Consider the following 18123-nt stretch of genomic DNA (forward strand, 5'->3'; position numbering starts at 1 on the left):
AGGAGGCTTCTGAGCCTCTTGAAAGGAGGCTTCCAGGCCTCTTGAAAGGAGAGGCTTCCGGGCCTCTTGAAAGGAGGCTTCCGGGCCTCTTGAAGGAGGCTTCCTGAGCCTCTTGAAAGGAGGCCTGAGCCTCTTGAAAGGAGGCTTCCTGAGCCCCTCTTGAAAGGAGGCTTCCTGGGCCTCTTGAAAGGGAGGCTTCCGGGCCTCTTGAAAGGAGGCTTCCAGGCCTCTTGAAAGGAGGCTTGAGGCCTCTTGAAGGAGGCTTCCGGGCCTCTTGAAAGGGAGGCTTCCGAGGCCTCTTGAAAGGAGGCTTCCGGGCCTCTTGAAAGGGAGGCTTCTGAGGCCTCTTGAAAGGAGGCTTCTGAGCCTCTTGAAAGGAGGCTTCTGAGCCTCTTGAAAGGAGGCCTGAGCCTCTTGAAAGGAGGCTTGAGCCTCTTGAAATGAGGCTTCCGAGCCTCTTGAAAGGAGGCTTGGAGGCCTCTTGAAGGAGGCTCTGAGCCTCTTGAAAGGAGGCTTCCAGGCCTCTTGAAAGGAGGCTTCCAGAGCTCTTGAAAGGAGGCTTCCGAGCCTCTTGAAAGGAGGCTTCCAGGCCTCTTGAAGGAGGCTTCCAGGCCTCTTGAAAGGAGGCTTCTGAGCCTCTTGAAGAGGAGGCTCTGAGCTCTTGAAAGGAGGCTTCTGAGCCTCTTGAAAGGAGGCTTGAGCCTCTTGAAAGGAGGCTTTTGGGCCTCTTGAAGGAGGCTTCCGAGCCTCTTGAAAGGAGGCTTCCGAGCCTCTTGAAAGGAGGCTTCCGAGCCTCTTGAAAGGAGGCTTCCGAGCCTCTTGAAAGGAGGCTTCCGAGCCTCTTGAAAGGAGGCTTCCGAGCCTCTTGAAAGGAGGCTTCCGAGCCTCTTGAAGGGGGCTTCCGAGCCTCTTGAAAGGAGGCTTCCGAGCCTCTTGAAAGGAGGCTTCCGAGCCTCTTGAAAGGAGGCTTCCGAGCCTCTTGAAAGGAGGCTTCCGAGCCTCTTGAAAGGAGGCTTCCGAGCCTCTTGAAAGGAGGCTTCCGAGCCTCTTGAAAGGAGGCTTCCAGGCCTCTTGAAGGGAGCTCCCGAGCCTCCTGAACGGAGCCTCCCGGGCCCCTTGAAGGAGGCTTCCGAGCCTCTTGAAGGAGGCTTCCAGGCCTCTTGAAAGGAGGCTTCTGAGCCTCTTGAAAGGAGGCTTCCAGAGCCTCTTGAAAGGAGGCTTCTGAGCCTCTTGAAAGGAGGCTTCTGAGCCTCTTGAAAGGAGGCTTCTGAGGCCTCTTGAAAGGAGGCTTCTGAGGCCTCTTGAAAGGAGGCCTGAGCCTCTTGAAGGAGGCTTCCAGGCCTCTTGAAAGGAGGCTTCCAGGCCTCTTGAAAGGAGGCTTCTGAGGCCTCTTGAAAGGAGGCTTCCTGAGCTCTTGAAAGGGAGGCTTCTGAGCCTCTTGAAAGGAGGCTTCCAGGCCTCTTGAAAGGAGGCTTCTGAGCCTCTTGAAAGGAGGCTCTGAGCCTCTTGAAAGGAGGCTTCCGAGCCTCTTGAAAGGAGGCTTCAGAGCCTCTTGAAAGGGGAGGCCTTGGAGCCTCTTGAAAGGAGGCTTCCAGGCCTCTTGAAAGGAGGCTTCCGAGCCTCTTGAAAGGAGGCTCCAGTAGCCTCTTGAAAGGAGGCTTCAGTAGCCTCTTGAAAGGAGGCTTCAGTAGCCTCTTGAAAGGAGGCTTCAGTAGCCTCTTGAAAGGAGGCTTCAGTAGCCTCTTGAAAGGAGGCTTCAGTAGCCTCTTGAAAGGAGGCTTCAGTAGCCTCTTGAAAGGGAGGCTTCCAGCTCTCTTGAAAGGAGGCTTGAGCTCTTGAAAGGAGCTTCCTGAGCTCTTGAAAGGAGGCTCTGGAGCTCTTGAAAGGAGGCTTCTGAGCCTTCTTGAAAGGAGGCTTCTGAGCTTGAAAGGAGGCTTCTGAGCTTGAAAGGAGGCTTCTGAGCCTCTTGGAAAGGAGGCTTCTGAGCCTCTTGAAAGGAGGCTTCTGAGCTCTTGAAAGGAGGCTTCCGAGTTCTTGAAAGGAGGCTTGAGCCTCTTGAAAGGAGGCTTGAGTTTTGAAGGAGGCTTCTGAGCTCTTGAAAGGAGGCTTCCTGAGCTCTTGAAAGGAGGCTTCTGAGCCTCTTTGAAGCAGAGGCTTGAGCCTCTTGGAAAGGAGGCTTCTTGAGCCTCTTGAAAGGAGGCTTCTGAGCTCTTGAAAGGAGGCTCTGAGCCTCTTGAAAGGAGGCTTCTGAGCCTCTTGAAAGGAGGCTCTGAGCTCTTGAAAGGGGAGGCTCTTCCTGGAGCCTCTTGAAAGGGAGGCTTGAGCCTCTTGAAAGGAGGCTTCCAGGCCTCTTGAAAGGAGGCTTCTGAGCCTCTTGAAAGGAGGCTTCTGAGCCTCTTGAAAGGAGGCTTCTGAGCTCTTGAAAGGAGGCTCTGAGCCTTCTTGAAGGGAGGCCTGAGCCTCTTGAAAGGAGGCTTCTGAGCCTCTTGAAGGAGGCTCTGAGCCTTCTTGAAAGGAGGCTTCCTGAGCCTCTTTGAAAGGAGGCTTCTGAGCCTCTTGAAAGGAGGCTTCTGAGCCTCTTGAAAGGAGGCCTGAGCTCTTGAAAGGAGGCTTCTGAGCTCTTGAAAGGAGGCTTCCTGAGCCTTCTGAAGGAGGCTTCCTGAGGCCTCTTGAAAGGAGGCTTGAGCCTCTTGAAAGGAGGCTTCTGAGCCTCTTGAAAGGAGGCTTCTGAGCCTCTTGAAAGGAGGCTTCCGAGCTCTCTTGAAAGGGAGGCTGGAGCCTCTTGAAAGGAGGCTTCGAGCTCTCTTGAAAGGAGGGCTTCTGAGGCCTCTTGAAAAGGAGGCTTCTGAGCTCTCTGAAAGGAGGCTTCCGAGCCTCTTGAAAGGAGGCTTCCGAGCCTCTTGAAAGGAGGCTTCCGAGCCTCTTGAAAGGAGGCTTCCGAGCCTTTTAAAAAGAGGTTTCTGAGCCACTTGAAAAGAAGCTTCTAGGACACCTCGAAGGCTGTTTGCAACGAAGCTACAAAACTTTTCGGTAAAGTCCTTCATGTCTCTCAAATAGAGACTACCAAACTTTTAAATTCTATTCAGTTAAGAAGCATATTTTTATCATATCCTTGAACATTTTGTCTTAATTAGGTAGATTACATTGAAGGTTTTTTTTTTAAATTCTTCATTCGACGTTTTGTCCTTTTGTTCTTCTGTCCTACAGCCCTTCATACACTGTTGTGCTGGTTGTGATTCTAAAGTTAGAAAGTTTTAGAATAAAAGGAAATAGCGAAACTTTATCAATGATGGAATTAATTGGTGGAATTAAATGGGATTGTACAAACTCGTCTTATAACAAGTGTTTTTTTTTATTTCTGCTGCCTGAGGTAGATAAATATTCACTTCGTGTTCTCCCGGACTAGAGATGGGCAAAACAGCTCATTACAGTGAGCGGATCTGATCCGTTCAGCTGATTGCAAAGAGTCAGCTCCTTAAATCAGCTCTTCAGTTCTTTAATGCAACATGTATTAAAAATAATTGTTAATATTATTTATATTGTTATATTATTATAATATAGTTCAAATTTTTTAAAAACTTATGTCATTCATTTATTTATTCATTCATCTATTTACCTCACTTTGTAATTTTTAAAATGTTAAGCTATAGTGAGGTAATAATTTCTATTGGAAAACCGACAATTTTAAATTAATAACATTTATTACGCTTTTTACGACCGTCTAGTTTTGAAGTCTAGGTGTTCATTTATTGTCTATACTAAAACTAACTCAACATTATTTTCTATTCATAATTCTAAGTTTCATTTTGTTGATAACGTTTCTCAAATCGTTAATTTGAATAATTCAGTCCCTAGTCTCTGATATGTATATGAACCAAATCACGTGTCATAAGTTTTCTCTTCATACTGGGTGAAGTAAATCAATGCCTTGTTTGCGCGCGCTTCTAACCATGCGTAGTTGAAATTTTCATACAAGCGAGCCCATTCATCTATTTTGGTTCCCGAAATGCGAGAGAACTAAAAACAAGAGAGTAAAAAATACAGAGCACGGTGCAGCTACAAACAAACAGAGAGCACATGTAGTAGGGTAGAATACGGCATTGGCAGGGTGCGACAGTTGTTGGCACCCTCAACAATATTTGCGTTTTCCAGCGAACATACACTATTTATGAACATAATTTTAATTCAATCACATAATTTCAAGTCTAAGCTTTCATTTGAATAAGTTGTTTGTGTAAAAGTAGCAAGATTTGATGTGTTTATCACCGAAACAAATCTGCACCTACGAAATCCTTGCCATTATTGCATTGCCAAAGAAAGCAGCGCACGAAAATCAAACTGTTACTTACTTTTTTGGATCGCCTGTTTCTCCTCTTTATTTCGTATGACAAAACAAATTGAGTACGTAAACTATATTTTACACTTTATCACCACTTGATTATCACCACAAAGAGCAAATTTATGCAATATTTGCTCTATATTTCACTAAATAAAATCGGGACTGTTCGTTTTCTTTGACAGCAGCACACTTCGGAATAGAGCGAGAGAATGTGTTTGTGAGTATATCAAACACACGCTAAAAAGATACCACGCACAATTCTATGTAAATTACGAAAATACGAAAAAAATATGCGGCGGTGGCATTTATTAAAAAAAAAAAAAAGTTTTAAAATACAAATGCTTCTATTCAGGCTTTTACGCAGACCATGACTTATATCAAAAGTGATAGCAACACCGTAGTATGTTAACCCTTATGTGGCTGACAGAACCGTTTTTCTTTTGCAACTTCAATTCGCCTTGGAATTATTTTTGTAAATGCTTTTAAAGTGTGTTTAACAGAGTTATACTGAAAACTTTTGAATACGTAGGGTTAGAATTTTTGAAAACTACATGTTAGGCTACTTATCTACACATGTTTTTTAATCGAATTAATTTAACTTTCGTGTTCCCGATCTAGAAGAAAATCAAATTTATTAACCTAAAATTCAACTATTTTTGGCTAAAACGTGTTTAACGTTTTAATAAACATTTTAAAATTGACGTCCTATATAATTTTGCCGGGTGAAATAAAAAAGCACCACCGGACTCCATTTTGTTTTCGCGCTGCCGTCAGGCCAATACTTTCCAAGTTCATCAAATAAATCATAACCATTCCTGTTCTTACATAGCGCATTTCAACCATAAATAATTGCCTACTTTCAGGGTATTATCTATTATTCAACTGTGAAATGTAATTGTAAGAATGTGGTGGCTCCAGCGGCTGGATAGGACAGACATTCAACATATGAAGACTCACGAGGTGGAATATATTGTTAATATACTATACTACCCGAACCGATGAGCTTCGTTTCACCTAAAATTGATAATTTAAGTATTCGAAATTTGCAAATTTGGATTCCATTTTTTAGATTAATTTTCGATTAAAGCAGAAATTTGTATTTCATTTGTATAGGAGTCCCCCTTCCAGAAGAGGAGGGGTCTAAAACCATCATAAGAATATTCATCGTTCCCAAAAACCTCTACATACAAATGTTCCTTGTCTATAAGGGCAGACAGGCAAAAATTCATTCTTATGTGTATTGATTTAGTTTAACGTAGTTTACGTCGAGCGGTCGTGTCTTGAACACAATCACCATGATTTTTTTTATGAAACAAACATATCATGTAAGGACCGCAAAGAGCAAGTTGTATATTTGAAACTGGTTGATAGACTTTTGCTTACGCGTGTAGACTCTAAGCCAGAGCATAAAATATTCACTTTCATGAAGCACATTCGCTCCGAGTTTCGACAATCGTGTTTTGATTATTCAAAACATAGAATGACTTACTCAGTTTGCTTCTTCCTAGATTCATTCAATTGATCAATTGATTGAAAAAACATAATTAGCTTTGATTATATTGACGTTTGCTCTCTAAAAATGCCTCAATTGAACGTCTGGATTAGATCTATGCGTGTATTGATTTAAATCATCAAACGTGTGTTCAGTTTCACGATTATTTAATTATTTGTGAAATTCTAATAAGTACTCACTGGCCCATATTCATTCTGAAAATTGACGGTGCAGAGCCGAATATGAATATGTTTAGATGTGAAGTGACAAAGAAGGCCGATGGGCTTCATAAAAAAATATTCGGATATTTAAAGCTCTGCTCTAATGCCAAAAGACAAAAGATGTAAATCTTGGCAGCGGACAAAAAGCATATAAGTTCCCTTCTCCAAAATGGCCAACATTATTCAAATAGATTGAAAATGGTAAAAGTTATGAAAATGTCAATATCTGGCTACACGGGTACCCTATCTGCCATTCACGTCTGTTTTTTGTTGGCCGCATAAGGGTTAAATTTGTTTTACAATGTGTTTAAATGTTTTTGCCTATCTGTCTACATGACATAAAATTGACGCCGAGGCTTAAAAATCATTTTTTGTTTTAAGCCAGTTTTGATAAACAATAAAGTTTGTTCCAAAATTTAGTGGAGCGAGATGAGCGTGCAGCCGATTAATATGAATGAATTTTACTACTGGAGGATATAAACCACCAGCACTTGACACCAATACATTACCAATTTTCTACTTCCATGTCTAGTTGCTAAAGGGAGCAAACTCATTGCTGATAATAGAAATTGCTATGCCAATAGAAGAAACATTGACCTGTTACTTTATATTAAATTTACTGAGTTTGTAGTAAAAGCTGTCATATTTAGTGAACACCAACCATCAAAGAAAGAGCATACAAATGTATACCAGTTCAATTATACCTGTGTTTTAGTGTTATTATCCATTATTTTTATCATTCAATTTGGCAGATGTCTTAGACTGCCAAGAATAGGTATTTTCCCTAGTATGCTGGCGAGAAAACCTGTCGCAAGCAAAAGATCCGCTCCGTGCAAGATACAGCTCCCAGTTTGGTTCGTTTGAACTATACACGGTTCTCAGAATCGGTCGCGACTGATCTGAATCGAGATCCGCGTCGCACGGATCTGAGCTTCGGTAGCGCAGCCTCTTCGCCCATGTCACCAGCACCTGAGCTGGACGACGACATGAGCGGAAACCGAGAGAGGTTCAGATCTTTTGCTTGGTACGGTTTGTTCGCGCCACCGTACAACTAGGCATCCTTTGTGTGTCGTTCGTAGCACCGAGTATGTGGGTATGGGTTTAGGAAATAGACGGCAAGCTGAATTAATTTTTGCTTGTGTGTTTCTTATTCCTGTCTGCAGCAGAAATGATGTCTGTTGCTTTTTCTAGATGGTGCTGTCAGTTGCTTGGCTTTCTGATGGTGCTTGAGGTACAATAATAAACGATCAGCACGTGCGCAGTACTGGTCTGAATGCTCATACAAGCTCGCTTTGTGTTGTGTAACTGGCGAGCGTGGTATTTTCGATTGTGTTATACAAATACACATAGCGAGCGTACTTTTGAGTGCGTACGCTCGAGGGAGCTTTCCAGGCGGCGCGTGTTTGACAATGATTTCATCAATTTCTAGTGAGCTGCTGAGCTGAGGTTCTTAAAAAGATCCATGTTTCATCAGCTCAATGGGTAAGGAAGCGAATCTTTCGAATACACTCCTGAGCGGAGCGCCCATCTCTATCCCGGACTAGTTACAGTGTCCCATGACCAGCAAGCAACATTATCGATGCCGCACTCATATTGTGCAAATAGCCAAAAAAAATATCACAAAATTTTAATTTGAATCTTGAAACACTGAATACTGGTCTTTATAGAAGAAAACTTCATACGTATTTAGTCAACTCAGAAGAGGGGTTATATAGTTATGTTAAGCATAAAAAAATGAATAATTTAACTGCAAAGCTTTTAAAATGTCAGCTTTGTTGATTGCAGTTCATGGCGCAGCCAAATTTTTTATTAATATAAAGGGGTTAAGTCTAAATTCGTTCGAAATTCCGTTAAATATCGTAAGAAGCTAGTTTTTTAGAGTTAATTTTTTGTAATTTGGCCGGAAACGAAACGAAATCAAGAATTGGGGATTTCGCCATGTTTCAAATTCCGCGAAATTAGTCTCCGCGCGAATTTCCCGTTTCGAAATCCATCTGGAAATGAAATTTTTCGAAATATCGCCTATGCTTACTACGGAGTGCCATCGGTACACATCGTCTTCCCACCTGATCGATTCATTTTGCTTGTTGGCGTAACCTGTTTTCTTGGGGCTAGCTGGGAGAATGTCGAGAACTACCTTTCGCCGGATTACATTTCCTTCCAACATCTTCAGGTTACGTGCCGAGTCCACAACAGTAATCCGGTTTTCGCGGTGTGAATGATAGATGAATATCCTAACGGCTGAAGCAGCTCGTGGTTCATTCGCTCTCCTTCAGGGTACCAGGGGTTTATGGGGGAGATTTTTCGGACCTTTGTTAGTAGCTTGGGAACTGCAGGTTAGAAGAGAAAATCTTTAAATACAAGGCGATCAAAAGTATACTGATGGCAGGGCGACGGTAGGGGCGAGATGGCCATTGGCAAATTCACGACGGAATGCTGACGGGCGATGAAGCGTTCACTACTTGGCGTGGTACCGTACGGACGGCTGAATTACTTTAGATGGCCTTTCAAATTACAGGGCAATGGTATTCCAAATGAGGTGCCAACGAGTTACGGAACTGCCTCAACCAAAACGTCAGGCAGACACTTCTTTACCTTACGAGTAACATGACGGGATTCGTTTGACGATAGGGTTTGGTGAGAATTTCATAACTCTACGTCGAATATTACCTGCACAACTTCCGATGTACGAAATGGTCTGACCGAAAGATTCCTAGATCCGGTCGTCTCTTGGCGATTAGTAAAGAGTATACCCATCTTTTGCAGGCATTGTTGATTGGCATTCATGCAACATGCCCTGCTCATCGTACCCTTTTCCCCCAGCTTTAGCGTGGCCACCTTCTGATACTGGGGTCGCCGTAGAAGTTGGGAGAGCTCGTGATTCATCCTCTTCTTCAAGCGTTAGTATCGCCATACATCGTCCTCTCTTGCAATCTTCGCCTAATATCAGGTCTCCCCCAACATATGGTCCAAGTTTAACGTCATCACAGCAATTTAATTATCATCCGTTTTGGATCGTAGTTACGTATTGCTCCAAACACTAAACTTCAATTTCTTACTTGTCATAAGACGAGTCGACTGAGTCAAGTACGAGACACTGAAGACGACCTTACTGTTGAGGTCGAAATACGTATCTGTCAAAGTACAATTAAGTGGTGAAATTAAATGATTGACAAACTCGTCTTATGACAAGTGAAGACATTCCACTAAAAAACTCAAAATAATTATTCATTTTCTTAGTTTGTTGATGCGGAACAACGGAATCGTTCACCTACTTCATCCTGAAAGCTTTAAACTTTAAACTTTATGCTTCAAACTCATCATTAAGTAACTTTACAATCTGGACAATTTTATTCGATATAATATTTTTTAATGTGTATGCTTTAGGTAACAAAGTAATTAGGGTTCATATTGTAATGCTTTAGTTTGCCCATTGGGTTTTTTTTTGTAAAATGGATTACTTGGTGCGTATAGTACCATCCTCCTATATCTGAGCCTGTAGGGTATTTCTCGAGTTTGACTAGTTCCATCATTCATATGCTAGACTACATAGAGGCACTAGAAGTTGGCAAACATTCAGTTGATTGGATTGTTTTAAAATTGTGCCAGTGTCTGCCCGTAGGTGAAACTGTATCGAGAAGTGTTACAGAACAAATTGTCTTTAATCCGATAGAAAATCCGTTTACGATCGTAGACAATAAATGAGACGGATTCCTACACGTTCAATAAAATCCAAACGTATCACCGACTGTAGTTTATAGAAACTTTGAATTATCCAACAACCATTTTATTTCCATTCAATAGTAGAATTTTACTTTCTTACAGCTTCGGAAAAGAAAGCCGTTTCTAATCTTCCTATCACTGATTTTGATCCTCTGCCCTCCAAAACTTTCCCTTTGATTCTGATACCAGCGACGCCCATGCGTCGGATGGACGTCCGCACGTCCGAGCCAGCTCACTCTATTGATCTCTAGGCTGTCACTGCCGCCTAAGGAACACTTACTCTTTCTATAATTTGTTCTCAACCTGTAAAAGAATTGGTGCATGCAAAGAAAGTAAGCGAACTCAAATCAAATTAGGATGTTTAGAAGACTTTATTCACGGAATTCTATCTTAAACCACTGATCACGATTTTGATGTGCTTGAGGTCGGCGGATCGCCGGATGGACTGGTGACTCTACGATGCGGATTCCAGCACGTGCTTGCCGGATGGGGGATTTTCCTGTGATAGGCCAGCACCTGGAGCGACTTCGGCCCGTAACAAAATACAGCTTCTGTTGGGTATGCGTACACCACAACTTTCTTGGGTTCAAATCCACTTATAATACCCAGGTGAAAAGACCATTAATAGTAGGCGGTCACAGAGCACTAGAACCGTATGGTGACGGATTTGCCGTTTCGGCCTTCTGGAAGGCAAGTAACCGTTTCGAACTTTTCTTCACAACCAGATGGTTCACAAACGGATTATTGAAGGATACTTGAGGTTGGAGCAACGGCCTCCTTAACGATTAGCCCTTTACACTCTAGTCCACGTGCGAGATATCACCCTATACTTTTAGCACTTTGAATTATACTGGATGCCGAACCATATAAGTTGCCTTACAGGATCAAAGAGATCGCATCCCCTTAGTGCAAAGCTTTTATAGCTCAGCGGGCGCGCCTTCGGTGACTCACACGATCGGACCATCCACCCTATGTGCACTTTATCTCGTTCGAGTTTTACGCGCTACGTTCGTAGAGAACGTTGGTATAAACATCTCGCAGGGCAGGGCTGGTTGAGTCATTTGAATGGTAGCATCGTTTCAAAGTTTGTTGGAATTAGGGCAGATCAAATTTAAACTAATCGTTGTTTTTTTATATAATTGAAACTTTTCTTGGCATGATATTTACATTTAACGACAAGTTCGAATAATTCAGCAAAACTATTCCACCAATCAAAATATAGTTGAAACTCTGTAAGAGGTTACATATTCCTCCTTCGGGGAAAATTGCTATACAATTCTGGGTAATTTTCATCATTCGCTCATTAATTCAATTTTAACTTTCAACAATGCAAACAAGTCTTGAACAGAGCTCTGGATCATCGATAAAATTGTTCTTAGTATGTGTTTCAAACTCAGCTGTTTTAAACTAGCTTCGATAAGAGTGTGTTCTATTCATTCATGCTTTATGGAGATTCTCCATCAAAAGTGTATTATTTATTCCTCACCTTTGTAAGGAACAAGCCATGGCATTTCAATGTTGTGATGACTGTTTATTAACCATTCACTCTTTCATACACCAATCTTTCAAGGGGTACCTCTAAAATTTCATTCATCTTTCATTCTTACTCCTTCATACAAAATAATATCTAACTTACTACTATCCAGCATTATATATTACAATCCCTAATACTAATTATAATGGAGACCTTAGACACAATTGTCTAGGGGCGAAACCCGATCAAATGTTCAATTGTTGGAAAAAGTTTTCATATTTGATTATAATAACTAGGCCAGACAGTTTTCACTATGCATTTTATACACAATTTAAATTTGTGCAACTTTTCGAACTCACGCAACTTTTGAACCGCTTTTGAACTAACTACTCTTCTAACGATGTTCTATATTCTAGCCAATTACGAGACTTTCGAGCTGTGTACTTAAGGACGTTGCCATTTTGTTTACCCAGAAGACGAGATTCAGTGTTCAGTGAGATGCCAGTGTTATCCGATCTTGAATGGATTATTAAACGGATGGGTCAATAAAAACATTCTAGGCTGGTTTTAAATGTGACGCATGCCAGAATCCTAAAGATTTACTTTAGAGTCCTCGATCTCAAGAGGAAGATCCTAACTTGGACTTAACTCGAGCGGAAGATACATCAGCCAATTTAGCGTTGTAATTCTGAACGACTGATTGTCTTTCATATTACGATAGTAGACATTTTGTCCTACTTCAATTTCTTTATGTAATTTGCGTCAAATATCTGTCTTATGTTTCCTGGTTTCTGCACAGTTTTTCCACCACATCAAAATTTATCAAACAGTTTATCTGATTGTCGAACGCTGTTCCAGTGTTTGTTCTTGATCGCGTTGATCCTTATGGTCGGAGCCACGGACGAAGCCTCAGACCGTGGGTTGGAAAATGGGGTCTCTTAGTTACTGAATGAAGAACCTGAATGGTTTCTACTTTTGAAAGCTTAGAATCCCAACACCTTGGTCATCTTTTAACATAGGTTCTAATTGCGGCATTTACTGTTCTTAACTTTTCACGGGTTCTTGCAGTGGTATTTTGCATTTAACCAGTGCCGTATATTAAAGCGATCAAGTAGAGTTTTAAACTCTTTTGACAGGAAAATGATGCGTTGTCACTTATAATCACTTCAGGGTAGAGTTCCTGAAGAACCACTGATCTCGCATGATAGTACACAAGAGTGCTACTATCGATTTTACACAGGGTTAACATGATCCACTTACTAAATAGATCTAGTAATACCAGGATATGGTATCCTACGTGGGGGAAAAAATAAAATCTACCCTATTATTTGCCAAGGATGTGGTTATCCTTGTCACCCATCAGAGGCAATACTGGCACATATGCACCTTTTGACCTCTTTGCACGTGTACATGCTTGTATATACCGCGTCTTCGGCAGCTAATCTGGGCCAGAATCGCTGTCTTATGCGTCAACCGTCTTGTCAACGCCAGATGCATTGATCCATCATGGTTGTCCGTATTATGCTCTCCGATCCAAATCGGGTGGAACGATTTTCCATTCGTATCTGTGGTCATAGGGTAAATTTGGAGTGGAAACAAATTTTAAACAGTGTTCCATCTTCGACTTTAAAATCAACATAGTTGTCGGGGTAGTTTTTGACCCTCTTCTAAGGTTCTATCGTACCATGCCGAAGGAACGAGTTCGCACAAGCGATGCTTCTAGACAAAGCATCTGGAACTACGTTGTCTTTTCCTTTGCGGTGAAAATGGTCATATCATATTGTTGTAATGTTAAAACCGAGGCTGCAGCGAGATGCTGTTCCATTTGTGGTCATAATATGTGTTAGAGACGAATCGGTTATCAAAGCAAAGTGGGCCTTCGACATACCCTCGAAATGCTTCGATAGCCAACAACGCCGCTAACGTCTCTTTCTCACAAGCGTGATAGTTGCGCTGTGGAGTGGAGAGCTTATGAGAGAAATAAGCGATGACTGTTCTGAGCCATCTTGTTTTGTGTAAGGATGCACGACAGCAACATCACTTGCGTCTGTTTGTATGCTGAACTTTAGAAAGTCGGCACAGAGAATGGGAGCGGATATGAGTTTTGGATGTTACAAAGCATCTTCAGCTGCTCATTCTCATCCCAAAACTTTACTTTTGGTTTTCAATAGCTCAGCTAGTATGTAGTACCACTAAAATTCGAATAAATCTACGATAGTTACTCATCCCTAAAATCTTCGTAGCTTCTGAATTGTTGTCGGGCGCTCATAGTCAACAACAAGCTTTTATTTTCTCGGGTTCGGTCTCAACTTGAGTGGATAATAAAACCCAAAAGGGCAATTCGTTGACGCCAAATTTAGATTTTCTAAATTTATTAGCTAAGTTTGCTGCTCAGGGGCACCGAAACTTCTAACATGCTCTTCAAATGTCTCGCCCATAATGACTATGTCATCCATACACACAAAATTGGGGGGTCCAGTCTCGTGCCCTAAAACTTGGTCCATAAGAGGACAGTGTGCCGGACCATTGACCAGGGCCAAGCGGAAGGCAGGAACTGAAATCCCTCTACCTTGTACACTAAGGCGGTGTAACGGCGTGAGGAAGTTTCAAGTGAATTCAAAGCTTCAGAGAGGTCGATAGTAAGATATTTAGCCAGGTAATTGTCCGATCCTGCCGGGGTGTGGTAACGGGCACGCATCCGAACGGTGCGCTATTTATCTTGCGAGCGTCAAGACATAAGTACTTTTTCCTGTGGGTTTGATTACGGGACAACATTAAGAGACCAATCTGAATGATATCGTTCTATGATACCAATTTATACGATCCAGTTTCTTGACACCTTGTGTTGTATCTTGGCGATAACGTGTAAGGTACTGTCGAACTGCTGGCTTTTTCTTCCACTCTTCTAGTATTTCTATTTGTGGGTTATTAATGGGTTGGATATTTCATCGGGTACCGCCACTTTAAAAAGTTGTTTTATTTTTCTAGTTGTTTATTCTCGGTATCCGTCAATGATGATTTTGATCTTCAGGGATAGAGTTCGTCGCATCTTCTATCATTGCGCATCTCTTGATGGACGGGATATTCCAAATCTCTTCCAAAAGTCCATTCCGAGGATGCAATCTATGCTAAATTTTCGATAACAAGAGTAGAAATTATACGAACTTGGTTGTCGAATGAAATGGTATGTACAATTTCCCTAGTACATTCAATTGTGTACCATTAGCAGATCGTAAATCTATCGGGGTTCTTAATGATGCAATCTAGTGTTTGAGCTCGATAGATTCAATTAGTGTTTTATTGCTCCAGAATCTAATAATCCTTTCGTAATAAGACCTACTATTAATCATTCGGCATGTCATTATGATGGAGTCGTCATAATGCTTTGGTTTCTCTACAATACTATCATCTTGAGTTGGTTCCAGAAATCATAGAGTAACTGAATTTGTAAACGAATTTACGCGAGGACGTCGACGACCTGCGACTTTGCCGTCTAATCCGTTTTTAAACAGAACGGACAATTTGTGTGTCGAATCCTTTAAACCACACATTCGGCAGAATAAACCTTGCTTTGATCTGCATGATCGACAGATGGTTAGTGAACCGACAATATACATTGATCCATTTGAGGGGTAGAGCCGCAATGAGACTGTCTAAGGATCGAATATTGTTATGATTCCTCTTGAGGATTCTCTTTCCCACTTCTGGTTTGAATGCAGAATCATTCGAGAGAAACTTTTGGATTTTGTTGTTTCGATTGTTCCTTTACCGGTTTGGTGAAGCTTTTATTGTTCGGTTTTGATTTCGAATTATCAAACCATTTCTTATCGTTTGGTCGAGAGTTCGGTGGTTTAGATTCCTGTTTGCTGATTTAATTTCATTTAAACATTCTGCGGATTTTTCCGAACCAACATTTTGGTTAAAGCGAAAATTCGAAGCATCTATCTGTCGCCCAGCTTCAACGAGTTGTTGAAGATTTGCGATAGGCTTCCACAATAAATACTTTTATAATCTCCTCGCATATTACGCTTAACCACGTCCAGCTTTTCAGATTCGGTCATCTGAGCTGTCATTGAACGAAAATATTTCTCCATATCATAATAGTCTTGGAACGATTCGTTCCTTTGGCGACGTTGATATACCTTCGAACGCACTAGAGAATCTAACTCTGGATGCACAAATGACTTTCTTAACTCCTCAACCATGTGATCCAGTCGTTCAAAAGTCCCTGGAACTCATCGACATAACAATTTAATGCTGGACCCGAACAGGTGGAAAGCTGAATCAAAAGTTCGCGAAATCCTTTCAGCGAGCGAAAGCTGTTGAACTAATACCAAAACTCATTCAATCCACGCCTGGTCTGTCCCTCGTATTTGTCTAATTTCCATTTGGATACAGGCAACGATTTGTGACTGTACGACGATGTGGTTGAACCGTCGATAAGAGAGATGATTGATGGAGTCGTGTGGCATGTAGCCCTCGCTGATTGATGAAGGATGGGTTAAGATTGCAACGCGATGGTGTGATTGTCGCTGGTCAGCCGATGAGACGACCGGAATGTTTGCGAATATGGAACATGAGGAGCATAATATGAGATTGGTGGATAATTGTATATTCTAGTCGATTGGTTCCATAAAGTTTGGATACCACCTGAGTTCAATCTGGCAAGCATTTGAATACGGTGTTGGATAACGCGTATTGATACCGAGGCATCCACCACCATAGTGGGGGCATTGAACATCGGAATCGAAACGTTTGGGATTGTGCATACTGAACTAGGTTGATAAACCGGGCTTAGTACGGTTGCGTGGGCTACTAATCGATGTAGTCATTCCAGGAAAAGCCACGTGTTAATCCACCGCTGTAGACGGATCTGATAATCGCGCTTTAGAAATTGAGGTTACGTTAACAGTTTGTGTAACGACGGTGTGGTGAGAGTAACGTTAGCACTTCTTGCCTGTGAAGACTGCTTAAACCCAGCAAAGATACAGTTCATGTTCAAAACTCAACATTGTATCTCAAAATATCTTTTTTGATTACCTGAAGTATTCATGGATCAAGGCAACCTAATCTCTGTAAACACTGAATCATATCAACGTCTTCTGATTCAATAATCCGTCGCTATTCTCTCTGTTACCATTATCAGAACGATGTAGTAGTTGGAACTGAAACTGACATGATTGAGTGTTCGGAAACTGTAATAATTCAGGCAAAATCATCTCGTCATCTTCGCTAGCTTCCCTTGTTCATTCCTTTTTGATAAAAGAAATAATTCAACAGCTCGATAATTTTATCGAGACTACTTGCAACGTGTCACGCAGGTTATCTCAACGTGCGGCATAGACCATTTAACCCCTAAATGCAGCAACGTTGAATGGCAACGAGGGGCAGTTTCGCGCCAACCAAACTGTCGAGAATCTGATGATATTTATCTACACAACACTCGAAGTCGCTTTGTGGATTTAATTCGTATTTAACCCGAACAGGCAGCGCGATTCTTCTTTTTCAGCTTCTAAGGTTGCTACGCTTTCAGCCATTTGCGCGCCTTTCACACACCATTCCTCAATCTGCAACTCGTAATCGAGCTCATCTTCATTCAAAAGTCGACTCGAAGCTCACAAAATGTGCCCCAAGTCCTCTACACAAGTGATTGGACTCTACCTATAGTGTCCATCGCACGCGACGATGTTAAAAAAGATTAAAAATAAAATTGCTAATAATACGATCGATCGGAGACTCGAAACGCACCAAAGCAGAATCAAAATTATTTAATTTCGCACAAGGATCTAAACTGGAGCACGTATCGATGAAAGAATGAAGAATAGAACCAGCGTATCGAACTTATTTACTTTTTTGAGTATCGTACATCCAGAGAACAATAGTTGTTTTACTCTGGCTTGCCACCCAGTAGCTATTTTTGCCACTTTACAAAGATCAAACGGAATTCCTATTACTAGACATGCATGGCAAATTGAAGTAGAAATATGAACTAATCACGATTAACTTTTAGGAGTTTAGAGGAGTCTCCCTAGTGCGGTTAAATTGTGGAATGGCGCACAATTTTGGATCTTTTTATGAGGATCGCCAATTGTTACTACCAGCGACGCCCATGCGTCTGTGGCATGGACGTCCGCACGTCCCGAGCCAGCCTACCTCCATTGATCTCAGGGCCGGCACAAGCCGCACCAAGGAACACTTACCTCTTTCTATAATTTGTTCTCAACCTGTAAAAGAATTGTGCATGCAAAGAAAGTACGCGAACTCAAATCAAATTAGGATGTTTAGGAACGACTTTTATTCACGGAATTCTATCTAAACCACTGACTCACGATTTTGATGTTGGAGGCCCGCGGACTGCCGGATGGACTGGTGACTTGCCACGATGCGGATTCCAGCACGTGCCTGGATGGGGAGTTTTCCGCTGATAGGCCAGCACCTTGGAGCGACTTCGGCCCGTAACAAATAACACTGGGGCTTCTGTTGGGTATACACCACAACTTTCTTGGTTCAACCACTTATAATACCTAGGCAAAAAGACCATTAATAGTAGGCGGTCACGAGCACTAGAACCGTAGGTGACGATGTTGTTTCGGCCTTCTGGAAGGCAAGTAACGCGTTTCGAACTTTCTTCACAACCAGATGGTTCACAAACGCGATTGAAGGATACTAGAGGTTAGCGAGCAACGGCCCTCTTAACGATTAGCCCTTTACACCAGTCCACGTGCGAGATATCACCCCATACTTTAGCACTTTTGGAATTATACTTGGATGCGAACTATAAGTGGTTCACAGGATCAAAGAGATCGCATCCCTTAGTGCAGAAGATTTTATAGCTCAAACGGGCGCGCCTTCAGGACCTTTAGCACACGATCGG

This window comes from Armigeres subalbatus, unplaced genomic scaffold, assembly GCF_024139115.2.
Source record: "Armigeres subalbatus isolate Guangzhou_Male unplaced genomic scaffold, GZ_Asu_2 Contig62, whole genome shotgun sequence".
Lineage (NCBI taxonomy): Eukaryota > Metazoa > Arthropoda > Insecta > Diptera > Culicidae > Armigeres > Armigeres subalbatus.